This window comes from Rattus norvegicus, chromosome 2 (assembly GCF_036323735.1).
Source record: "Rattus norvegicus strain BN/NHsdMcwi chromosome 2, GRCr8, whole genome shotgun sequence".
NCBI lineage: Eukaryota > Metazoa > Chordata > Mammalia > Rodentia > Muridae > Rattus > Rattus norvegicus.
The window spans coordinates 141,740,701-141,764,358 of NC_086020.1; the positions used below are offsets into that span (position 1 = coordinate 141,740,701).

Genomic DNA, 23,658 nt, shown 5'->3' on the forward strand with positions numbered 1-23,658 from the left:
CCTGTGAATTTGTGAGCTCTTTGGTTTTGGGTGAATGGATCAGTAGTGGACTTATAGTTTTTAATAGAAATTATGTGTTCTGTGGTGTACAGTAGTTTGTTGTATAACACATTTAATTTTTTTTCTCCTTAGATCTTATACCAAAACTGCTTTGGGAGGAGTAGAAAGTTTCCATTCTGAAGCCTGTGTGTGTGTGTGTGTGTGTGTGTGTGTGTGTGTGTGTGTGTGTGTATTGTTTGTATGAGTAAATGTATATATACATGTTGTATGCATATAAGTGCATATTTAAAAATGTGTGTTTGATACGTGTTAGATTTGCATATAGATATATGAGATCTGTATTGAGTTATGTTGCATGTGTATGTATGCATATGATGTATGTGTGAGTTGTGTATGCTTTGTGTGTGTTATATGTATGTATGTATACATGCATGTGTAGCATGTATCTTTTAGGGTGTGTATGTATTGTGTGTATGTATAAAATATTTGTATGAGTTGTATATGTTTGTGTATTGTGTGATATGTGGTGTGTGTGTGTGTATTTTGTGTGTAGGGTAATATGTGGTTATGTATATGGCATACGTGTTGTGTGTGGGGAGTGTGTGTGTGTGTGTGTGTGTGTGTGTGTGTGTGTGTGTGTGTTGGATTTGGTCTGTGTACCCTTTCAGCATTTTAGGTTGAAATCAGTCTGACTGCATTCAATACAATATCCTGTCACTTAGGAAACATTAAAGACTGTTTGACTGACATGAGCCATATGGCAATAAAATGGCCCCTTACGATTAACTTAGACATTCATGAAGTGGATGGATGAAATAGGAGGAAATGAAGTCGAGGGTTTTTTAAGGGCCGAGAAGGAACATATTAAATGCCAAATAATAGAGACGGCAATGGTTTTGAGACTAGAATATTCCTGGGCAAGTTTCCTACGCAGTTCCTGTATTCAGCAACCCCGCCTCCCAGTCTTTAGTGACATAGCCAGTGGTGTTCTGTTAAATTTACCACATGTGCCTGACTTGACGGGATTAAAGGGAGATCTTAGATGTGGTAAGAGGCCACATTGTTGATCTCACAGTAAAGGCAGCTCAAAACATCTTTTGTTGATTAGACATTAAAGGGTTAATATTTTGTGAAATGATGAAGAAATTGCTGTGGGTCTCACAGAGGAATCACTGAGTAGGGCCCCCTCCCCCCACTGCCCTGTGCACATTGAGATGAAACCAGGAATGTGGTGACTTCGACGGTCAGTATTCGGCTCTCATTTTAATCACAAAGTATTGTGTTGCAGTGCAAGGCAATGCTCAGTCACACATTTCAGATCAGGGCTTTAGACCGGCCCTGCTCCTCTCTCCTGCAAGTGTTTGGACAGCGACTTTTGGACACGCACACGCCTTTAGAGTCACGGCTGTAACTATTCATGGGGCTAAAAGTGTCAGGAGTCCCTTCCCCGGCCTCTCTCTGAGCAACCCCTGCAGGTGTGGTGGCAGAAACCCCGACCCATGTCTAGGGTTTGACTGAGCCACAGAGCCCTGCAGGCTCAGGGGTAACCCTTCCCTTGCTTCTAACATACCCCACAGACGAGAATGTCACTGCTGCTATCTGCATGCCATTGCTTTCTCCCTCCCGACCATCTGAGAGGAGGCAGAGACGCTGCCAGAGAAGAGGGACGATGATTCCGAGTGGCCCCTTGGAGCCTGCATCGACTAGCAATGTCAGTTAGCTTTCTGTCGCTGTAACAAATACCGAAGACATTCAGCTCATAAAGACAAATTTTACTCTGGCTTATGACTTTTGACCTTTTTTTTTTTAGATTTATGTATGTTATATAGTCTGGCGCTTGCTTGCATGTATGTATGTGCATCGTGTGTATGCAGCACCTATGCAGGCCAGAAGAAGCCCCTGGAACAGGAGGTTATCATATGGGTCACCTGAGAACTGAACCCGGGTCCTCTGGCGGAGCAGCCAGTACCCTTCTCCACTGAGCCATTGCTTCAGCCTATTGCTCGTGACTTTAGAGCACTGGTTCTTAACCTGGGGTTGCAATCTCGCTGGAGGTCGAATGGCCCTTTCACAGTGGTCACATACCAGATATCTGGCATATCATTTGAACATTACAGTTCATAACAGCAGCAAAATTAACAGCTGTGAAATAGCAATGAAATAAATGTATGGCTGGGGTCACCACAACATGAAGAACTGTATTAAAGGGTCACAGCACTAGGATGAGAGTCGCTGTTTTAGAGGTTTCCCTCCTGGTGTGCTAGCCTCCCTGGTTGGGGTCTGAGGCAGCTGGAGTGCATCACCACATTCCTCACAGAGAGTGGAAAGCAAGTGAGAGAGGAGGTCTTAAAGGGGGTCACTTCATCTCAGAAAGTTAGCTGCCCACTGTATCCTCCATCCACACGCAGGGGAGGGGTCCCTCACGGTAAAGCGTAGTTTCTTTTCTGTGCTTTACCGCATGGCAAAACCCAATGTGGCAGTCACCTCAGTCTCCCTTGCCTGTTTCCAGTCTTTATCTCCAGGTCTCCCTGGAGAGACGAGGTGGGCATCTGGTCTAGGTGTATGGGTTCCAGAGTCGAGGAGGCTGTGTCCAGAGTCTGTGGCACAAGCACAGAGGAGTCTAGACACCTCACTTCTCCCTCAGGCTTCTGTACTTCTGCTCCCTGTGACTCAGGTTCTCCTCTCTGCTGTTTTGCCTCCTCAGTCTTTCCCTGCTTGGGTCTTCTCTGTTCTATCAGCTTTTATCTCTCTGTTTTGACCATATCATAGATAGAAATGTACTTTTATACCCAGCTATTTGCAAAATTATATCCCACGTTCTTAATTTTGCAAACAATAAGAAAACATGCCCTCCTTGTTTCTCACAATTTCAATACCCACTTTTCTTTTATAAGTCAGCCTTCATTTTGCAGAATATAACTTTCTGGGGCCTAATAATTCCTGTCAAAGAAAATGTTCCATGTGTCTAAAATAGTCACCTGGGCTTGTATTCCAAGGACAATACATGGATTTTTATTCCCGTGCTCTACAATGCAGTTGGTTCCAACAGGGGAATCTGAGGGTTTGCACACCCAGGCAAACAGTTTTGTTTGATGTTGCTGGCACTGGCATTGAGGACAGAGGGCGAGAAACTGGGGAATACCCTTTGGTGAATATCCCCCAACACACACAACAAAGAGTAATCCAGTTCCAAATATCAGCAGCCTAAAGCTGAGAACCTTGTCAAAACGCAGGGTAAGCCTGCATGTGGCTAAGTCACAGAACCTGAGAAAGAGTTTCCATGTGTATTTCCCTAAAGCCAACCCTTCTTTAAGCTACAGGAGTAGCTTTGGCCTCTGAGCTCATCTCCGTGCCTGGGATATTTCTGCCCTGTGTAGTCAGTGGTCCTCCCTTTCTTACATCTGTTTCTTCACTACATTTTAATTCCTGTGACATATTTTCCCCAAGGTATTACATGATAATAAAAAAGAAAAGCAGAAAGGCTTTTGACTCTACTCATTACCAAATAGGTGTGATTTTAGAGAAAGCTGAAATCATTTTTTAAAATATTTTACTTATATTTCTAATCAACACCTGCCACACATTCTTCAGAAATATAATTATACAATTTTCTAGCTGTCTGTTCTTTGAGAATTTGATAATGAAGTTTGCTAGTATGCCCCGTTCCCCAAGCTGTCAGTGCATCTAAGGTAAATTTAATTTGCAAACAGCTTATAATACAGACCAACAAGCACGTATGTATGTATTCCATTTTTTCAAAATGTATTTTTCCTTTAAATAGTCATTCTATCTTCCTTCCTTTGTCACAGTGGACAGCGGAGTAGAGGGATGCTAAGTTGGGAGGACCTGCTGTAGTGAGTGGAGTGCAGTTTTATTAGTGGAGTGGATGTGCTTAGGGAGGCCAGAGAGAAGGATCAAAAGTTAAAAACCACCAACCGCTTTTCCACAGCACCTACCCTTGATTCCCAGCACCCCCATGGCTTTCGCTCATTTTGCAATGCCCTCTCCGGCCTCTGGGGGGCACCAGACACACTGCAGACATTTGCAGGTGAAAACACCCACACACATAATATAAAAATTTAAAGAACAATGTGCTCATCTGACACTCTCCGGATGATTTGCATATTCATCACTGCACCGCATGTTAAGCAGGCATATGCTAAGCAGTGCTGAGAAATTGAGTTAGCGTTCCTTCTGCACCTTGGAATTAAACTTTTCTCAGCGCCCCACTCCCCAACCCCCACCTCCCTGCTTGTTCGGGGAGTTTTCCAGCGCCCGCAGTCAGCATCAGTTTGACAGTGTCCCTTGGAGAGTACTGTATACCCTTCTCTGTTTCCTCTCTCCTGCTTTCCTTATTTCCCCCTTTTCTCTCAACTTCCCTGTTCACACGCACTTATACTAAAACACCCTTCATTCAGCTTCCTCTCTCAGGATCCTGGGTCTTAGAGGAACAACAGTAAAACAAAAGAGATCAGATAATACCAGTGCCTTCCGTTTTCATCATCATTTGGATATTCAGAGTTAAAACTCTCACTGTTGTTTTAGGAAAGGGAGGGCACACGCTAGCGTCCAGAGACACAGTCCCTGTCAGGGTGTCCCACTCCCCTGTAAGCAGAACATCATTTTCCACCTGTAATTTAAGGAATTAAAAAAACATAAGCTTGAGAAAACGACGCTGGGCCTGGGGAGATGGCTTGAAGGGTAAGAGCATTGGTTGAAGTAGCCTAAGGACCGAGCTTAAGCTCTAATACCCGTGTAAAAGTTAGGCAAGGATGCATGCGCTGTGACGCCAGCACTGAGGGACAGTCGTGAGTGGTCCCCAGAAGTTCACTGGACTGGGAGCCTGGCCAAAACACCAGTGCCGCCATGTCTGGTGAAAGGCCTTGTCTCAATGGAGAGAAGTAGAAACAATATTCTCCTCTGGTCTCTGCCAGTACACACATGTGGTCTCTCTCTCTCTCTCTCTCTCTCTCTCTCTCTCTCTCTCTCTCTCTCTCTCTGTGTGTGTGTGTGTGTGTGTGTGTGTGTGTGTGTGTGTGTGTAATTATTTTTCACAAAACTAAGTACTCAAAGGCTAGTCTCACTTTCCACATCCGGTGGCCCACAGCCATCTGTAATTCCAGAGTTACCCAGTGCCCCTGGCCTCCATGGACACCTACACTCAACAGACGTAAGACCATATTCATATACAGAATTAAAAATAACACAGACGAAGCTTTAAAAGGGATAGTATGGCTGGCCATAGCCTAATTTCTTTTAACTTTTTAAAATTAACACATTGTGTGCCTCTTCATTGGATACAGTATCATAATTTGTGTAGAGCGTGTTGTAGTCAAATCGAGGTGATTAGAATTCCAAGCCCTTGCCTTTTCTTCCCTTGGAGCCTTCAGATTCCTCTCTTCTGGTTCAATTCTAATTATTTGTAGACACAATCTTTATAGTCTTCTGCTCATGTTTGCTCTTAGTCTAAAGAGCAAGGCTTCCAGATGTTTCTTTATAAACTTACCAGAAAGATGTAAGTAAATTTCCTCCCAAGGATATGTAACAATGAGAAACATACCTCATTTGTCTCCCGCAGGCTTTCCTGGAAGACTTGGCCACAACCAGTTTAGTGGACCTTGACAAGAATTCCCATTGCAGCCCAATTTTCCAGGATAGGAGATTTATAGGTATTTCATAGTCCCACAAGCTCCTCTGGTAGGTGTAATAGGGAGGTGCTTAAGCTTGCATAGACTTTAAGTGTGAGTTCAAAGTAGACCTTTGTGAACAGCGCTGAAGGAAACCAGGAAAAATCTAAAGAGACACATAATCAATAGCACATGCCCGCACGCACACACATCCTGTGCCCTCGTCTAGGTACTAAGACGGAAATGAGAGTATGTAAGAAACACTGATCGGATCCTTTAAGAATATGCCGGCTACCCACAATGCATCTAGCTATACCTTCCAGGACTCGATGTGGAACTTCCTATGGCATTCACTGAGTAACGCTCACGACTCTTCTCTATTTTTGTTTTTGTGAGTGGACGGCTTAGGTTTCTGGAGACTCCGACGTTTCCTTACCACCATCACCACCAATGAAATCTGTTCAGCTGAGGACAGAAGTCGATTGACATGCTGCATTGTCAGAGTGCCTATTTCTTATTCTGTCCGTGATCGATTCAATGACCTTTGATAAGGAAAGAGCTATGGGGTGTGACTCACTGTGACTGCTTGTCACAGCCAAAGCAGTGCGGTCTGTCATTCTGCATACTGGTGGGTACATCCTTCAGTCTTCATGGAGCCAGTGAAATGCCATCTTTAGCTAGCATGTCCTATCTGGAGCCGCATCCTCCTCGCTTACTAGATTTATTGGATCAAAGCACTTTTCATTTCTTATCACATGACGATCAACCCCTGGCTGCATTCCTGCCTGGCCTTGCACCTCAGTCGACCCTTCAAAGTGCTGCCAAGTGTTTTCTCTAACATGTAGCTCTGTTGTCATTTTTCTCATTCTTCAAAACTTTTCGGTAGATTCCCTTGTCCACTCTAGAGAGTTTCAAAGATCCTGTGCCCCCTGGCTCTCCATCTTCACCTGACAGGACAAGGCTCTATACTGGGCTGCCTTCTCCCCTTCCCTCCCTTGACTATGCTGCTCTACAGTCTAGCATCCTTTTCCTTTTCTCAGTTTATCAGGACGTAGTCTGTGTTGCTCAGATTTCCACTGCTATGCCTGAGAAAAGTCAACTCAAGGATGAAGGTTTATTTAGGTCACATTTCAGTCCATGGTCATTTGACTTTGTCATTTCTGAGTTGTAGTGATGACGATCATTGTGGGCATGTAATGGAGTAATGCTGTTCATCTCAAAGTGACCAGAAAAGAGAGGAGAGAGAGAGAGAGAGAGAGAGAGAGAGAGAGAGAGAGAGCAGACAAGAGGAACATACACCTAAAAGCATACGCCCTCTTCCTCAAGTTTCCATCACCTCCCTATAAGCCATCAAGACCCCATCTGTCAGTAACTAACTAGTTTGTGACGTCATCGGTGCCTCCATCATTCAGTCACCTCCCGGAGGCTCTGTTTCAGTATACAGTCCACAATGGGCACCAAGCCTTCACCCGCCAGCATTTGTAAGGCATTTCAGAACCATATCAAAACATGGGGTTTGAGTTTTGCCTGTTACTGTAACTTGCTCCATTGGCCTCCCCTGACTCATCTACACCCAGATAGATGAGTGAGGTGTTTCTGGCTTCAGCTTCCAGAGGGGCCTACACACACCTCTTGTCTTTTATCTCAGCACACCAACCACAGTGCTGAAACGATCCAAGGATGCATTCATCCTTCCCACACATCTAAAGGTTCATCTAAAGTAAGAACCATATGTTCTCCATCTTAACGTGCTGGTGCTGAGAACATGGGAGATGGGAGAGAGAAGCACTGCCGAGCCTTGCCAGGTTTCTCAACAAGAACACCCATCCCTCTTTTTTACTTTCAATGAAAATAGGTCATCTGCAGTTGGCTTTGTTCTACTTACCGAGTTGTAATGGCACCTTTTAAAGGTTTTGCCTGCTCTGTTACTACTGTGAGCAGTCTAATCAAAATTTCCGAAATCTGTGTGTTCTGGGTGCACATTTTATCTACTTTGTTTGGAAATAAATATTTTAAATATGCTTTCCCCTGGTTGGTGTGGGTGTGTTCGTGAACTTGACATTTTATTTGAAGTCAAGGTAAATCATTCACCTTAAAGTCTTCTAAGAAAGTTTAGGGAAGCACAGAGCAAATTTTGTTGATGAGAATTTTACGTTTATACCAATTAGAAAAAAGAATTCATGGGAACATCAGTGTGGTACTTGTAGATTTTTTTAAACTTTGTATTTGTGAGAGCAGACATAATCCTTTTCTTTTTTCCCATTAAAATTGATGTATTTTACTTTTGCTAATTAATGATAATTATGAAAGGGCGTCCTACCTTCAAGTTTATTTCCTATGGGCAATTCCTGGTGTGTTTTTGTTTGCTTGCTTGCTTTGGGATTTAAATTCAGGATATATACTGAACTATAAAGATCACTGGAACTTACACTTTCACATGAATTGATCCTTTGTTCCTCTTTAAGATCTTATCACAAAATAACTCTTGGCTTACCATAGCTCACAAGAACAGGGACCTGACTAAGCAGCTCATTATCAACTAAAGAATACAAATTATTCAGACCAAGAGCCTTAAGAATCCTGTATGTGTAGGCTCCATGGAAAGTCCATTGTACTTTGAAATAGATTCAACTTAGAAAATGTGGTTCCTGAGGTTAGGCAGGTGACTCAGAGGATAAGAACTCTGGCTGCTTTTGGAGAGGACCCAGGCTCAATTCCCAGCACCCACATGATGGCTCACAACCAGCTATAACTCCAGCCCTAAGGGGTCTGATGGCCTCTTTTTGCTTCTGTGGGCACTGCATGCATTGATGCATAGACATAGTTGCAAGCAAAGCCCCCAAGCACATAGGATACAAGGACGATTATTTTAATAAAAAAGAAAACACTGTTTCTTAAACGGAACTGATCTCACACTAAGAGTTGGCCAAGAGAACAGTGTAAACTCCTAACCACGATTGGCCTCTCCTTGTTTGCTTTTATAAATGGGTATTAAGGATGCTGCTGAATGATCAAAATGTACTTTAAAAATCAATCTGAGGAATTTTCATCTGAGATTTCATTTCATTCCTTTAAGAAAAGATAGGCATTTAAGACCACTTAAGTATGGACTGCAAATGTGCTCCAGTTAGGAGTCACTCTTTCTACTAATCCTCGTTACACCCAAGTGTTTGAAAATGATGGCCACTCTAAGAGTTTTGAGACAAAACTTGGTGAAATCTAAGTCCTTGCTCACCTTCTTGGTCCTATCTACTCCTGGAGTTCATCCATCTATGTGCAGGCCAGGGAAGAAGGAAGGGAGGGAAGGAGGGAGGGACAAAACTTAGGATGTATATGCTCAGGGCTTTGCATGTCCTTCCTTCTGCCCTCCCTCTGAGTCTTCTGGGAACACTGAGTATTTCTGTGGCCCTGTGCCTACTCCTGGATGTAGCTCCAGTAGGGGAAAGTGTTGTAGGATCATATGCTTAGAACATTCTAGCATTTCTTCCACAGCCAGGCTGGAGTAATTCCCTCCTTTCTGTTGCAAAGCCCCTCCCCAGGGCAGCCCACCCAATTCTACTCAAGTTCTGGCAGCAAAATACACTTCTAGTCTATCTCAGGCTCCAGGAAGCTCTGTGGTCCCAAGTCAGACATCATCTTGACTTCTTCATCTTTAAAATAGAGTCACATTGGGGTCTACTGAGAACACAAAATAAAATTCTGTATGTAAAAGAACTGGCACAGGACCTGACACAGACATATAGGAATGTTAGATATTGATGATCTTGCTGAAATCATTTTCCATCTGGCTTTCGTTTTTAAAGCTAGAGAGCAGGTAGTAACATGTAGTGTCTGGAAAATAATAGCTGCTCAGGAAATGTTTGTCGAGTATATGGAACGGGATTGGAATAGGGTTTGTGGGCAAACAGCAGGGAAACTTCACATCATTCTGGGAGATCTGTTTCCACCCCCATATCACCCCCCAACACACACACTTCCTCCTTTTTCTTCACCTGTGCCTCCTTAAGTCCAGAAACTACTGCCATTTCTCATTTCTTCATTCACACTCATGGAGTATCTTAATTGGGGTTTCTATTACTGTGAACAGACACCATGACCAAGGCAACTCTTATAAAGGACAACATTTAATTGAGGCTGGTTCTGAGGTTCAGTCCATTATCATTATAGTTGGAAGCATGTCAGTGTCTAGGCAGGCATGGTGCTGGAGGAACTGAGAGCTCTACGTCTTGATTGGAAGGCAGCCAGGAGCAGACTGACTTCTAGACAGCTTGGGCGAGGATCTCAAAGCCCACCCCAAATGTGACATACTTCTTCCAACAAGGCCACACTAAGTCCAACAAGGCCACACCTCCTAATAATGCCACTCCCTGGGTCAAGCATATTTAAACCACCACACGGGGTAAATAGTCCTGGGTTCTTCCTTCCACATTCAGATACAGTTTCCTGTGTGAAGTATGTATCTGCCATTACACTTCTGGAAATAGACTGGGTATTGACACTTTACCATACAGGGAGATCTGTTTTATTCCATGGTTTAACATATTTCTTTTCTATTTCTATACCTCTTTCCTTTCCGGGAAACTCCAAACCGTGTGATTCTTCTTTCCAGCCTAGAAAATGTCCTTGAATTATGCAAGTCTGTTTATAGTCTTGGTCACACCTGGAGACAACCAGGTGGAGTGGCTGAGGCTGTCCTGTGAGAGGGGTTGCAGCCAGTCTCCTGCATGGAGCAGGGCAGTAAGACAGGATTGAAGCAGGTACTGCCAGTGGTTGCATGCAAGTTAGCTGCCCAGTGACCATGGAAAATCCCATGAGTACATGAAAATCTTGTGAAGGTAAACTCTCTAAAGCTAATATATCCAGGATCCCCCGCAGGGCCCTGCAGAATAGTCTAGAACATTTGTCTAATTGTCTGATCTTTGCCTTTTGAATTTAAACTTTTATCTGACTCACATAGCCCAGAGTCTAAAACACAGAAACAACTCAGGATGAGTTTAATGGATCAAAAACCTTGAACAGTGTTACCCCAATTGTGTGTGTGTGTGAAGGATAGTTCCACTAAATTAAATTAACTGCAAAGACGTTTGTTCATTAGTGACTCATTTCAGATCTGCAGCAAGAAAATGGTGGGTTACCTTGACTTTGACACATACTCTGGGAGTTGGAGACGTAGTGACTAATATAGAAACAATTCAGGAACACCTATAGCCTTACATGTTAATGGAAGATCTCAAAGGATAAAAATGTAGAAAACACTACCAATGAATAATTGGTTCAGGCAATTAGGAGAGAAGAGAAACTGTTCTTAGAAATGGTGGTTACATAACACAGCCTGTCACATGTTCTTTGGGGATGTGAGGGCAGACTGAGAAGAAGGCAAGAATCTCTCACCATGACACACAGCTGATGCCAGTCACCATGTAGTCCCTGACTCCTTCAAGACCTTGGGTCGAATCCCACAGTGTAGCTGTTAGAGGCCATAGAGTAAAATCTTAAGATCTCCAGGCTCAAGAGCAGCAATCATATAAAAGGAGAGATTGAAAAATATACCTCCATCAGTCTTGTCCTATACCCAGCCAAGAGAATGGATGAATTTTAAGAGAGGGAATGGCAGCGGAGAATGACAGATAAAGGCTGTCTCCAGGGTGAGTCCTCTGCAGAGCTGTTTCTCAAGAGAGCTGTTTCCTGCCTGAGGCTGAAGGCTCCTGGGATAGCACAGGCACAGAGCAAAATGCACAGACTTTTATTTTTCAGGCACCACAATTTATTTACAGTGGCTTTCCCGAGAGATGATCCATGCTACATATTTCACAGAAAGTGAAGACCTTGGTGGTTATTGATTCAGTCAGGGGACAGCGCATCCATTACTGTGATCACCTCACAACCTCTTCCTCAGCCAAGAAATAAACCCCACACCTGCTGGCGGCGTGCCAACAGTCATTTTGATTCAAACAAACAAACAAATGAGGCAAACCTTTTATTTTAAAGCACAAATTTATACTAGAGTCATTTGCAATACAAGTAGCTAGAATTGGAGATTAAAAAAAAAAAAACCCTCTGACTTATTCTCACAAGAAGACACCTTGAAAAAGTAAATGTCTTCACTATAATAATCCAGCCTGACTCTGTGTCAACATTTCTGCTCTTTCTATAGGTGTATATAAAAGTTAGAGTCATGTGTTACTTCCTTGAGGCCACTCTACAGCAGCGACCTCTGGAGTAGCGCACATGACTGACCGTTTCTGGGACCATTTGGAATGGCACTCACATACTGGGAACAAGTCCTGAAAATGCTCCGTGTCCTTTGTTCAAATGCCACGCGAGATGGTATCCTTACAACAATTCGTTTCCGGGGCCTTTGAAAGGAAAGGTTAGCCAAAACCATTACGTCTATAGGAAAACACTACAAAACGTTAAAACTTGAGGGCCCCGGAATAAACATTAAGGAATCCGTCCTATAAAAGGTTGAATATTCTAATATACAAACGATTAACTAGTGAAAAGAGAAAAGAACAATACTAGGACATGGCTGTGCGATATTAAGGGACAGGGTACAGAAGAGAAAATGCAGATGACTGGTGGAATATGCGGGGGAGGGGAGTTTTAAATTCACCTTGTAGGAAAGAAATAGGAACAGACACAACAGTAAGCTCCCATCTCTTCTTGAAAGGTAAGAGGAAGTGTTTTGAAACCATGGGGATCCTCATCCTGGTGCAAGCCTGGTGAGATTAACAGTGCCAGACCCGTCAGTCCCTGAACACATTAAAGGCACACAAGCCCCACATCACTTATTCAGCAATCTTGTCTGTAGTAATTGTGTGCGCAAGTGTACTGAAATACACTATGGGGCTTACTGTGTTTTCCTTATAATCTCAGAACATGTAGAGAAAACATGTAAAAACTTCAGTTTGGCTAAACAGATTATGAAATAAATACTTAAGAAAATATATTGTCACCAATACACATTAGGTCAATTTAAACGAGCCAGTGTGGTAAGTGGTCCAGAATGTACTGACAAGTGGGGAACCTGAATGAATACTTTGCACGTTGCCACTTATGACAAGCTACCTGAGAAACTGCAATCCCTTGCTTCCCAGAGGTTGCTGAGCTGAGAGTTGGAGAAGTTAGGGAAATGCAGGTTTTACTCTTTTCTTGTAAGATACTTAGTTGAGACTTAAAAACAATAATTTAAAAATTTAACACTATTTTCTCATTTTAAAAAGCAACCATTGTACATTATAGAGTGTTGGAAATGAATGAAGTATAAACCTAAAGTCAAATTTATCCATGGGGTTGGGGAAAAGCCTATGCCCAACACCCTTCAGCTGTGCTGTGCGCATGTGCAGTGTCTGCTCTGCGCATGTGCCCCTGTATGCTCTGCGCGTGCGTACTGTCTGCTTTATAGCTTTCCTTTGTCATTATCAAAGATTGCATGGCATTAAATATCGCTTCGTAATCTATAGCAGTCTACTGGTACATTTTCATTTTATTTCCCTCTGTGAATCGAAGGAGATTTGGGAGAAAGCAGAAATCATAGTAGTTGGAGAGGTTTATTAAAAAAAAAAATTAAGGAGTTGCATCTAAGGTTTGGACCCCAGGAAAGACACAGGAGATACTGTGGAACACAGCACTGCCTGGGTCCCGATCTTTATCTTAGCTATCTATAATTTTATCCCCTTAACTTTTTGCATATCCGAACTCCTATAATATCATGGATGCTCTTCACAAAAGTAACAAATCCACCATGGAGCTCTCTTCACAGGTCCTATCCCCTCCAAAGCAGGAGATCCTCCTAAAATGTTTTCAATCTATGTAGATGAAAGTTTCCTAAGACGGGTTCTTAGCTGAACTAAGCTATCATCAAGTATCCCACATCTCTCTTGACCTAAATGATGTTGTCAGAAACGCAGTGTGTCAGGATGAGACAAGATTACTTCTTATTTCTTAAAGGGAAACAAAAATATTTCAATACACTCCCAATAGTTTTTGGAAAGAAAAGTCAACATTTCCCTTTGAAACTGAGAACATGAACTCTCTGTTTTGGAAATAGAAGACCAAATTTGCTTATAAGAATACAGTCTGACCTTGGGATTTGCATACGACTGCAATTAACTCAGCAAATATTTGAAGATGTTAAGTCTTCTCCCAAAACAGGTTATCTACTGAACCCATTCTCTGAATCATTTTGCCAGAGACAACAGCCTTGCAGACTGCAGTAATGACTCATTTATTTGGTGGCTGAAGGCCAAACGTAAATTGAATATCATTTGATTTCAAGCAGCCTGGCCACAAGTCAACTCGAATGTCTCCCCTCTAGCCAGACTGTTTCACTGAAAGACCACAATCCCTCCCAAATCCTATGTACGGCCATTTAGATGGCTGCCGCCGTCACATGGCTACAGTATTTATTAGCCCTGAAAAGCTATAACCCAGGACCTGCCTAAGTACTGCACAGGGAGTTCATTCCAAGCCACATTTGACCCTAGTGTAAAGGTGATCTTCAAGTGGATTTAAAGCTGATAAATCACGTTTTCAACCTAAAGCCTGCTTTCTCCTAATAAAAAAGAAGCTTTAGATGTTTCTAACCTTTTCTTCTTTTCTTCACTTCTGGATTGAAGATTAATCACACGTACCCAGAGATGTAATTTCATGTCTGCCGTCTAGAATAGGAGGGAAAAGAGATCAATGGCTTATGAGGGACTTCTTTAAAATTAAACAGTACAACGAACCATCTTTTTAAGTAGCCAGCAGTGAAGGATATGACTCCTTAGGTGGGCTGAGGGCTGAGTACGAGGAACAGGAAAATATACAGTACATGGTAGGCAATGTTTGTATGGGAAATGCTTGTTTTCTGAGAAATGCACAAAGAATTATTCCCAAGAATTAGCCTGCTCTTAATGTGTCTCCCTTAAATATATAATGTAAGAAAAGAAAATTATTTATAAGTCTGTTTTATTTCAGAACTTTGTCATGTATACATTTAAATTCCACAAATGTGCTGACATAGTTTCCTCTGAACATGTTTTTATAGGCATAGCTTTGTACTTTCAAAAATAACCTTGTCTCAGGTTGGGAGGGAGACTGGCAAGTTTAAGGCCAGTCGAGGCTTGATGATAAGATCCTGTTTCAATAACAAACCAACAAAGTATCAATCAATCAAACAAACAAAGTATCAATCAAAGTATCAAACAAACAAACAAACAAAAATATATCATATCTCAAGCCCCACATACATGAGATCATCGGTAACTGCCGTCCTTGGTTTTCATCATTTTTACAAAATGAAAATTAGCAATTATAATGTTTAAAACATTCTTTTTACATTTATTCTCCCCCTCCTACCCACCCCCTTGTGTGTGTGTGTGTGTGTGTGTGTGTGTGTGTGTGTGTGTGTGTGTGTGTACACATGCATGGCATGTAGAGAACAGATGAAAGCTTGTGGAGACTGCTTCTCTCTTTCCATCATGTAAGTCCCCAGGATCAGGTGTCATCAGTCTTAGTGGAAGGCACCTCCTGAACCATCTTGCTGGCCTATGCTCTCACTTCTGTAAAGTGAATGTGCCTCTCCCAAGGCAGAATTCTAGCATTCCTCTTTCTCTCACCATTTCTCTTTGTAAAGTCAGTGCCTCCTTGAAAGGGACTTAGACTCAAGGGCAGAGCTGAGAAGCAGGTTTGTGGGCCACTAGAACACCAGCCAGAAACCCAGCAAACCAGATGGTCAGCATCAAAGATGAGGTGACCATGTTGCCTGGTTGCAAACTGGTTTAAGGAGCTTACTGTGTACCCAAAGTCCCCTCTGAGGGATTTCAATGAGCAAGTCCAGCCAAGCAGGGAGACAGTCACTTCAAATGCCTATGTCCACTCGCTTCAGTCATTTCAGCAGCTAGCTTAAACCTGCTCCCCTCAGCACATTCCCTGTGTGGCACTTGAACCCCTGAAATGTCCACGTGCAAACCACTAGTCAGTATGTCGTGCTAATGATTGCTCTGTCTTTATGTCTCTCTCTCTTACTGCCTCTATGTCTCCCTCACTCTCTCTCTCAGGGTGTGAGTGTGTGTGTGTGTGTGTGTGTGTGTGTGTGTGTGTGTGTGTGTGTGTGTGTGTGTACTCTTGTGCCATCTCTCCAGACCCTTGTTTCTGTTTTGGGTTGCTGAGATTTTTCAGTGCTTTTTATCCAACTTAAGCTTTAGGTGAAATAACTTCGCTTGCCACTCTCTCTGGAACTGAAGTATTTGCATAACTATCTAGAGACTCTACCAACCTTGTTGCTTCCTAGACTGAGTTACAGAAAAAAGGGAGACTCTCTTTCATCCCTGCTCCCTGAGTTTTTCCATGCTGCTTTCTTCACACAGTAGCCACGCCCATGATACTGCCTGACTCACAGAGCCCCATTTATTTGCAGCATTCATTTCTTTGGTGAATCACCCTGGGCCTGCTCTCAGAATGCCTTCAGAAATGAGGCTTCATTTGTGTGTTAGCCATGAGGCTCTTTCACTAATAATCCTTTCTGGATTTTATTGTTGGCGGGGATGTTATTAAGAATAACATCCTAAGAGATTATTATTAATTCTATAGCTTGCTCCTACTTAGAGCAATACCTAACCCATTGCAGCACCTTAGTTCATTTCCCACCACACACATCTACCTCTAATTCCAGCACTGGAGGATCTCACACCCTCTTCTGGCTTTCATGGACACACAACACACACACACACACACACACACACACACACACACACGTGACATACATATGCACAGACACAGACTCATGCATAAAATTACTAAAATATAAATCTTTAAAAATCTATAAAGTTTAAGGAGATGCCCAATTAAGTCCTCTTTTATTTTTAGTCTTCTGCCAAATATGCACATTTATATCCCCAGTTTCTTTGCAAAGAAAGGTAGGTTAACTGGCCTGTTAAATGAAATTTTGCTAAGTAGATTTGCATCAATTTTCACATCACATGATCCTTTTTGATTGATGTAACAGCCTTGTCATCTCTTGCCAATTCTGATGCTTTCTTCTTCTCAATAATCCGAATGTTTACTCCTGGCTTTGTAGCTGGGATTTTCATCTTGGCCTCTCAACTGAATTTTTGATGTTGGTGTAGGCTCAAGGATGATTTTACCTAAAGAATTTTCTTCCCAAACCTTGGTTTTACCTCAAGGCAAGAAAACTATGACCCTTAACCCCCATACTCCCCATTGGAAGTCCTTTCCCCCAGGAAGGTCAGGCTGACTTCTTTTCAAATATAGAACCCTTCATGGTGAATATCTTTGTTTTTAATCACGTTCGGTGTCCACTTCCCAGGGCATTGAGATGAGGGTAAGGTCTTTTCTAGAAACTTCTTTAGCCACAAGCTCTGTCTAATACCAAGAACCTGTTTTTTCTCTTGAAACTGAACCAGACCTTTTGTGGCACCCTACCTGACTAACCTGTGGAATTCTCTTTGCATGTGGACCTCCTAAAAAGGAATTTCCCCTAAACCTCTCTGATAATCTGAACTCCCCATAGAATTACATAAAAGATAAATTTCCACACCCACAATATCAGGACAATACCTGGGGAAGGGGCTCGGAAGCTTAGTGTTCAAAACAACCCAGGAGTACGTCATCAGAAGAGTGAAGTGAGGTTGTAAAACCCTGCTCTTTAAATAAGATGCAGTCTTTTCTAGAGCTGTGAGTTTTTGTTTATTGCCATCGATGATGCAGCTTCTCAAATGGTGCCTAGAGTACCAGACTCATGCTCAGTTTGGCTGGTACCTTGGTTTTTCACAAGCACCTTCATATCATTTGCACTGATATTTGGGGTCTACCGTTCCAATGACCTCTCTTTGTAGGTGTAGATGATTTCTTACCAAGCTTCATTGTGAATGTGAAGGGCTAGTAATAGTGGGTTTTTAAAAACATATTATAACTGTCTGAGATAGGACCTAAGATTTAGCAAGATCCCAGGAGAATCCTGGAGCTGTGAATCCATGAACCATATCTGCAACAAGGAAGCAGACAGCATCCCAATCCCAAATGCTTTGGCTAATGGACAGCACAGAACGTGGAGTGTGTAAATAAAAGAATAGGTCTTACCACTACCCACATATGACACACCATAAACACACTGAGGGCACACGGTAACAGCAATAGTGCCTTACCCTTTCTGAATGGCCCACCACTTCAGGATTATACGTGCTGTCACTGTGTGCTGCTTGGGAATCCAATTATGTCTCTATGCTCCCCAGAGAGCTCTTCCAGATCTCCAGATCCCTGACCCACTTTGGCCTGAGTTCAAGGCCACTACACCCAGAATGTAGACTTATCTAAACGGGTGGTCAAAGCAAGGTGTCAGAGAGCTTCATACAAGGAGAGAGGTATTAAATTTGATTTCCACCCTTTTTTTATGATCTTTTTGGTGATAGCTTCCTTCACTTCCTTTTCTCAAGGAGGGAGGTTCTTCACTTTCCAGCTCTTGGCTCTTTTTTTTTTTTTTCTTTTTTTCGGAGCTGGGGACCGAACCCAGGGCCTTGCACTTCCTAGGTAAGCGCTCTACCACTGCAGCTCTTGGCTCTTAAGTAATGTATCTGTGTGCTTCTTACTACTGTCAGATCCTTCCCACTTCAGAGCTGGTGACAGCCAATGAGTAAGACAGGTAGTTGTTTAGAAGTCTGAACTCAAACCCAGTCAGGAAGAGAGACGATTGACTTGGGTTGGGATAGGGCCTGAAGTAGGACAGGTATCAGTTTTTAAAGACCGATTCATCCTGCTAACTCATTTCCTTTGACTTTGCTCGTTTTGTCTATAAAGCTGCCTTACGTAATTATGTCTCATACTGAGCCTTGGGGTTTTCCTCTGCGCTCCTCTTACCCTTGTACTAGAGAAAAAAAAAAAGGCTTCCTGCCCCATGGCTACACATCACTGGGATCATTTGTGGTTTAAATTGTAATATTTCAAGCCTCACTTCCCACGGTTCTAAAGCAAGAGGTTCGGAGAGAGGCACAGTTGTGCTTTTTCAAGGATTATACTCTGCTTTTCTTTCTCCTGCAAGAGGGCTATGGCTGTGGTAGATGCTGAGTCTTTCTTGCATGTGGGCACAGGAAGCCACTGTGCTGCACATGCCCCTCAGCAGGGCACGCCAGCATAGTCACGTGAGCTAAGAGTGTTGTGCTCCAGGGTGCCCTGTGTGCCCTCAGTCCCTTCTTATCCTCCTTGGGCTCCATCCTCCCCTTAATAGCCCATGCTCACCTCTTACACTCGTCCACTACTTCTACCCATGGTCAGGCCTCCATCTTTCCTACTCAGTCACCCATGTTTGGTGTCTCACAGCATCCAGATTATTCCTTTAAGGGTATGGCGTGGCTCCTATCCATTCCCTTATTTGAACCTCTTCTCTATAACGTTGCCTTCTGCTTATTAAAATGACTCCTTCCCTATTGTGGCAACACTGCCTCCCACCTTTCCCTTTCCTTCCCACTTGTTCGTGGCTGGCTTCTTCCTGTGTCCAAAGTTTCAACTCCTGTCTGTCCAAACACCTTCTCTGACCACCAATGGAGAGGACCACCCATTTGCTATCCATTTAACTCTTGGCAAAACCCTTTAAAAGCCAGCATGTGTTTTCGCCTTTGTCAGTTTACAGGTCATTTTTCCCGCTTGGTTCCAAGCAAGCAGGTACCTTGTCAACTAATCACCAATCACATCCCAGCAGTTAAAATAGCAGACATATTTGTAGAATATATTTAAGTTTAGTAGTACACAGGAGCGGTTCACAGTAGTGAGGGAATATTATTTGCATAGGGACACCTAGAAACACTTTTTTTTAAACACACTTAAAAAACTAAAATCAAACACCCAACAGAAATGGCAGTACACTGAGATAGGTGGGTTCCCCAGAGGTTATTTGAAGGTCATTCTACAGGAGAATGAGGCCCAACAAATATTCTTTAAATGACACTTACCAAGGTGACTTCATGGATATGATGGCAGATAAAATAAAAGCCACTGGAAGATCCCAATTTGTAAATGTTACCTTATTTGGAAAAGGGGTTATTGCTTCAAAAAGTGAATTAAGGATCTTGACAGGGAGAGGGATGCTGTTCAGATCTGCACACGGTACGTGAACATGGCCAAAAGAACTTGAGATAGGAGTGAGAACAGGAGATCCCTGGGCCTAGGTACCCAGTGCTCTGGTCACGGCTGTGTGACAGCCATGTGTGTGGTAGAAATAGGAGAGGACCAACTAAGGGAGAGAAAGAGAAGCGATTTATTCTGAGCTCACTCCAGCAGAGCGTGAGCCTCCACCATCTGTGCCTTGGCAGCGACTCAGAGTCAGGCAGGGGCACCAGGAAGCTCTGTAGTGGGAGAAAGGAAAGGCTCAGGTATGAGACACGGAAAGTGTCTGTGTCAGGAAGCTGCAGGCAGGTTGTCTAGAAGTGGGGCATCCTCTGGAAGTGGTCAGGGGCACATTCCATAGTCAGTCCTAAATTGGAGGTAGTAAGAAAAGGAAGCTGTCAGTTACTCCTTAAACCCTGGCCACTTTGGGCTGGTTGATTTGAAAGCCATTGGCTGAATCCCTGGGCAGGATTAGAGACAATGGTCTGTCATTTTACCCTTCTGGGTTCTAGTGTGCTGCCTTCCTGGCTGGTCAGCATGGGAAGGATAGCACTCCTGGGCAGGTAGCTGCAAGTTTTTATATAATCCAGCTATTGTCTCTATGTCTAATCGATGTCAACACGGTCAGACTTCTGAAACACTAAGAGGGTATCACACTTGGGCCAAATGATGTCCAAGCTGTACCCCTTGGAGGCTGGGGGTCAGGGGAGCATTGTGGGTTACCCTGACCACTCACTGAAGAGTCTCAGGATATTTTATAAAAATAAACTCACAGCCATCCCAGGGGACTTTTTGGTTTCAGTAACTGCAGCTGCAGTGCGTGTAGGGATGAAAAAGATGACACCTGATGGACGCTCCATGGGTCAGTGACTAGGTGACAGACTCTTTGTGAATAGCAGAGGATAGTCAGATTGTTTTTAAGTTTTCTTTTTGGATCATATTCATTGTTGGTGGACATGGGGTTCCCATGGAGAACACAGAGATACCTGGTGCATGACAGTTGTACACTCAGGAAGACGAGATCCTGACTTCATTTGCAGCCAATGGGTGCCCTAAGTCAGGCTTAATGATTAAGTTTACAGACGACCACTTCATGCGGGTAAGGAGAAGACTTCCCCTGCGTGGAATCGGCGACAAAGGCTCAGAACCTCTGCTTGGGACTTCATTCTCAAAAGGATGATTGTAGATAACATACACTATCTAACTGCCTTCCTAAGCGTGTGGCTGGTCCTGGGCTGTCCTCCTGTCACTTCTGCAAAAAACTCAGGCTTGCACTCTGCAGGGTAGAGATTAGGTTTCTCTACCCTGTGCCTCTAGGACCTCCCTCACCTCCAGACTCTCAATGGGCAATGCAGTCCACCGGTAGTAACAGAGCACTGAAAGAATTTGCCTTAGAATGAGCTTGTCTTGCTACAAACGCCTAAGAAATACGAAAGGCATTGCTGACGGGTCCAGGCAAGTGATGGTCAATGCTTTCATTAATCCTTCAAAGAAGAACTAACCTAGGGCTGCACCAGAAAGTGCTGCCTAATGGACACAAGTAGTAATGGGTCCCAACCAGAGGGGACAGATCCTTTACCATGGGCTATTTGGAGATAGTTGTGCTCATTGTTGTGTTAAAAGGATAAAGAGAGGGGGATATGTTCTATGGAGGTCTGGGGAAAGGGGGTGCCTCAGTGGACCCATGCAGAGACATCCCTTCTCCCTAAGGGACCACCCACACAAAGGTATAGTATAGAATAAAGTTTATTCAGGGCAAGGGGAGGGGAGTTAAGAGGGTAGTAGGGGAGAGAGTGAGAGAGAGAGAGAGAGAGAGAGAGAGAGAAAGAGAGAGAGAGAGAGAGGGAAGAAGAAGAAGAAGAAGAAGAAGAAGAAGAAGAAGAAGAAGAAGAAGAAGAAGAAGAAGAAGAAGAAGAAGAAGAGAAGGAGAGGAGTAGAGGAGTAGAGGCCAGCCATGAGCACACACATGGAGAGAAGTGGGGAGGGGGATGGGGAGAGAAGGGACAAAGGGGCAAGAGAGCAAGAGGAAGCAGGAGCAAGAGCAAGAGAGTGAAGAGGGGTCAAGCAGCCCCTTTTATAGGTCAGGCGTACCTGGTTGTTGCCAGGCAACTGTGGGGTGGAGCTTAGACAGAATGCTAACAAGTCATCACAGCTAGGAGTTAGAGGACAAGGATACAATTATCAACTGGCAGGTCTCCACTGTGACTGCCACATGGGAGGAAGAAAAGGCAGCATCCCATATGAAGCTGTGGTAGGAGGAGTTACAGCTTCTCTTGGTGTTTTGAGGCCTTCCTCTCTTCTCTCCTTTCCCGTGGTTCTGAAATTGTGACACGGGAGATGAGCCAGCCACAGGGACTGTGCAGATGAGAGTACTTGAAGAGATAGAAAAAAAGAGTAAGAACCTGAGTTACCAAGCTGTCTCCTGGAGCCAGGTTGTCTCCCCCATCAAGACAGCACAACCATGGACTGTTACACAAGACAAATTCGCTTCTCTCCGTTGACTGTGAGGGAAGAGTATTTGGAAAAAGAGCGTCACTGCTGCTACCAAACACTAGATCTGAGTAGCGACTCGCAAAGTTAATGTCGAAAATGCCAGTGCCACCCAGCCTCTCACAGATGTTACATAATGTGTCACCAGGGCCTCCGAAAGTCTCGGGGAGTGCCAGCACGTGGGCACCAACTGAAGTGCTTGGCTGCTGTTCTGAAAACCGTACAGCTCCATTAGATGCTTCAGCCACACGTGTCTATATTTTTAGAAGATACTTTTTAAAAATCTCAGTTGCCTGGCTCTTTTACTCTCCCGTGAAAGCACCAAACTGATGCCTTTTCCTCCAGGCCAGTTTGCTCCAGACGCCACCTTTTAAATAATAAATTTATTATTTTTAATTGTCTCAATCTTGATGTATTTATCTTAAACACGCTACATAAGGAGCTTGGGGAGTTAGTGTTTTTTCCATCGCAGGCAGCAGTGATGGAGTCTCTCTGAAGTGTGGACTCAGAAGCCAGGTGGGCAGAAACATGGGCGGGGACTCAGTCCATTCTGGAGCAAGCAGCTGGGAGGACACACATAGCCAGCCCCTTCTTGCAAGAAGCATTCATTTGCCTTCAAAGCTGCTGTGAAGCATGAAAGTCATTCTATTACCGTAAGAAGTGAACTCTAGTCGTCAGTAATCCAGGTAACACTCTGTTCGGCTAACCCACACAGGCAAGCGGCAGACTGAGGGTGGGCAGGCTTCAATATCCATGAGACAGAAGTTGGTGAATCCTTTAGGCATCAGAAGAGCTTGAGAGAACTGAACCGCCATGTCCAGCTATTTATGGAGAATGTTCCTGAAACCAAAGGTCAACCGAGTAACCCCTGATGACCTTGACATTCACAGAGGCTTCCTCCAACTCAGAGAACATGACCATCTCAGGGCAACTTTTTAAAGAGTTAGCAGGTAGCGTTGCCAGCTCACTTTCTCTCTCTCTCCTCGTCTTCACTTTTTAAAATAAGAATTGCTAGAACCAAATGTGCTTCCTGATTCTTTTGCATATAGGAACAGAGATGGGTATTATTCCAGATGGAGGCTCTGTCCCTTTGCCAAATGAAGAGGGATCTTGCTTTTTGCCATCAGGATAGGACACAAAGCATCCACTGCTCGTAATGGATACGGTAAAATCGAATCGTCTCAACAGCTCAGAACGACGTGATGCAGATGAGATACACGGAGAGGCCTCTGCCCGGCAATGATTTTATTTTGACTGGTTTTAAAATGAGACAAATTTGTAATAAAAATCTTTATTTAAAGAGTGTTTGCTCCCCAGCATATAGCCCATCATCAGGGTTGTCTAGACAACCAGGGATGGTCAATTGTGCATCTTGGTCAAGATGCTGCAGCAGGTGCATGTGACCTCTCGATGTTGACCCTGTGTACTCACAGGCGAGCCG

At 43.6% G+C, this 23,658-nt stretch overlaps 1 protein-coding gene and 1 long non-coding RNA gene across 11 annotated transcripts in view; both read left to right on the top strand.

The window, feature by feature from the left end:
* LOC134485917 (uncharacterized) overlaps positions 1 to 22,622 on the top strand; it is a 32,463-nt gene extending 9,841 nt beyond the window's left edge. Inside the window, exon 2 of the long non-coding RNA XR_010064286.1 lies at positions 1,578 to 22,622. This is a non-coding gene — a long non-coding RNA (uncharacterized LOC134485917). The remainder of the gene's footprint in view (positions 1 to 1,577) is intronic.
* The window catches only part of Dclk1 (doublecortin-like kinase 1), a 293,874-nt gene that overhangs the window by 173,486 nt on the left and 96,730 nt on the right, over positions 1 to 23,658 (top strand). The window lies entirely within an intron of this gene.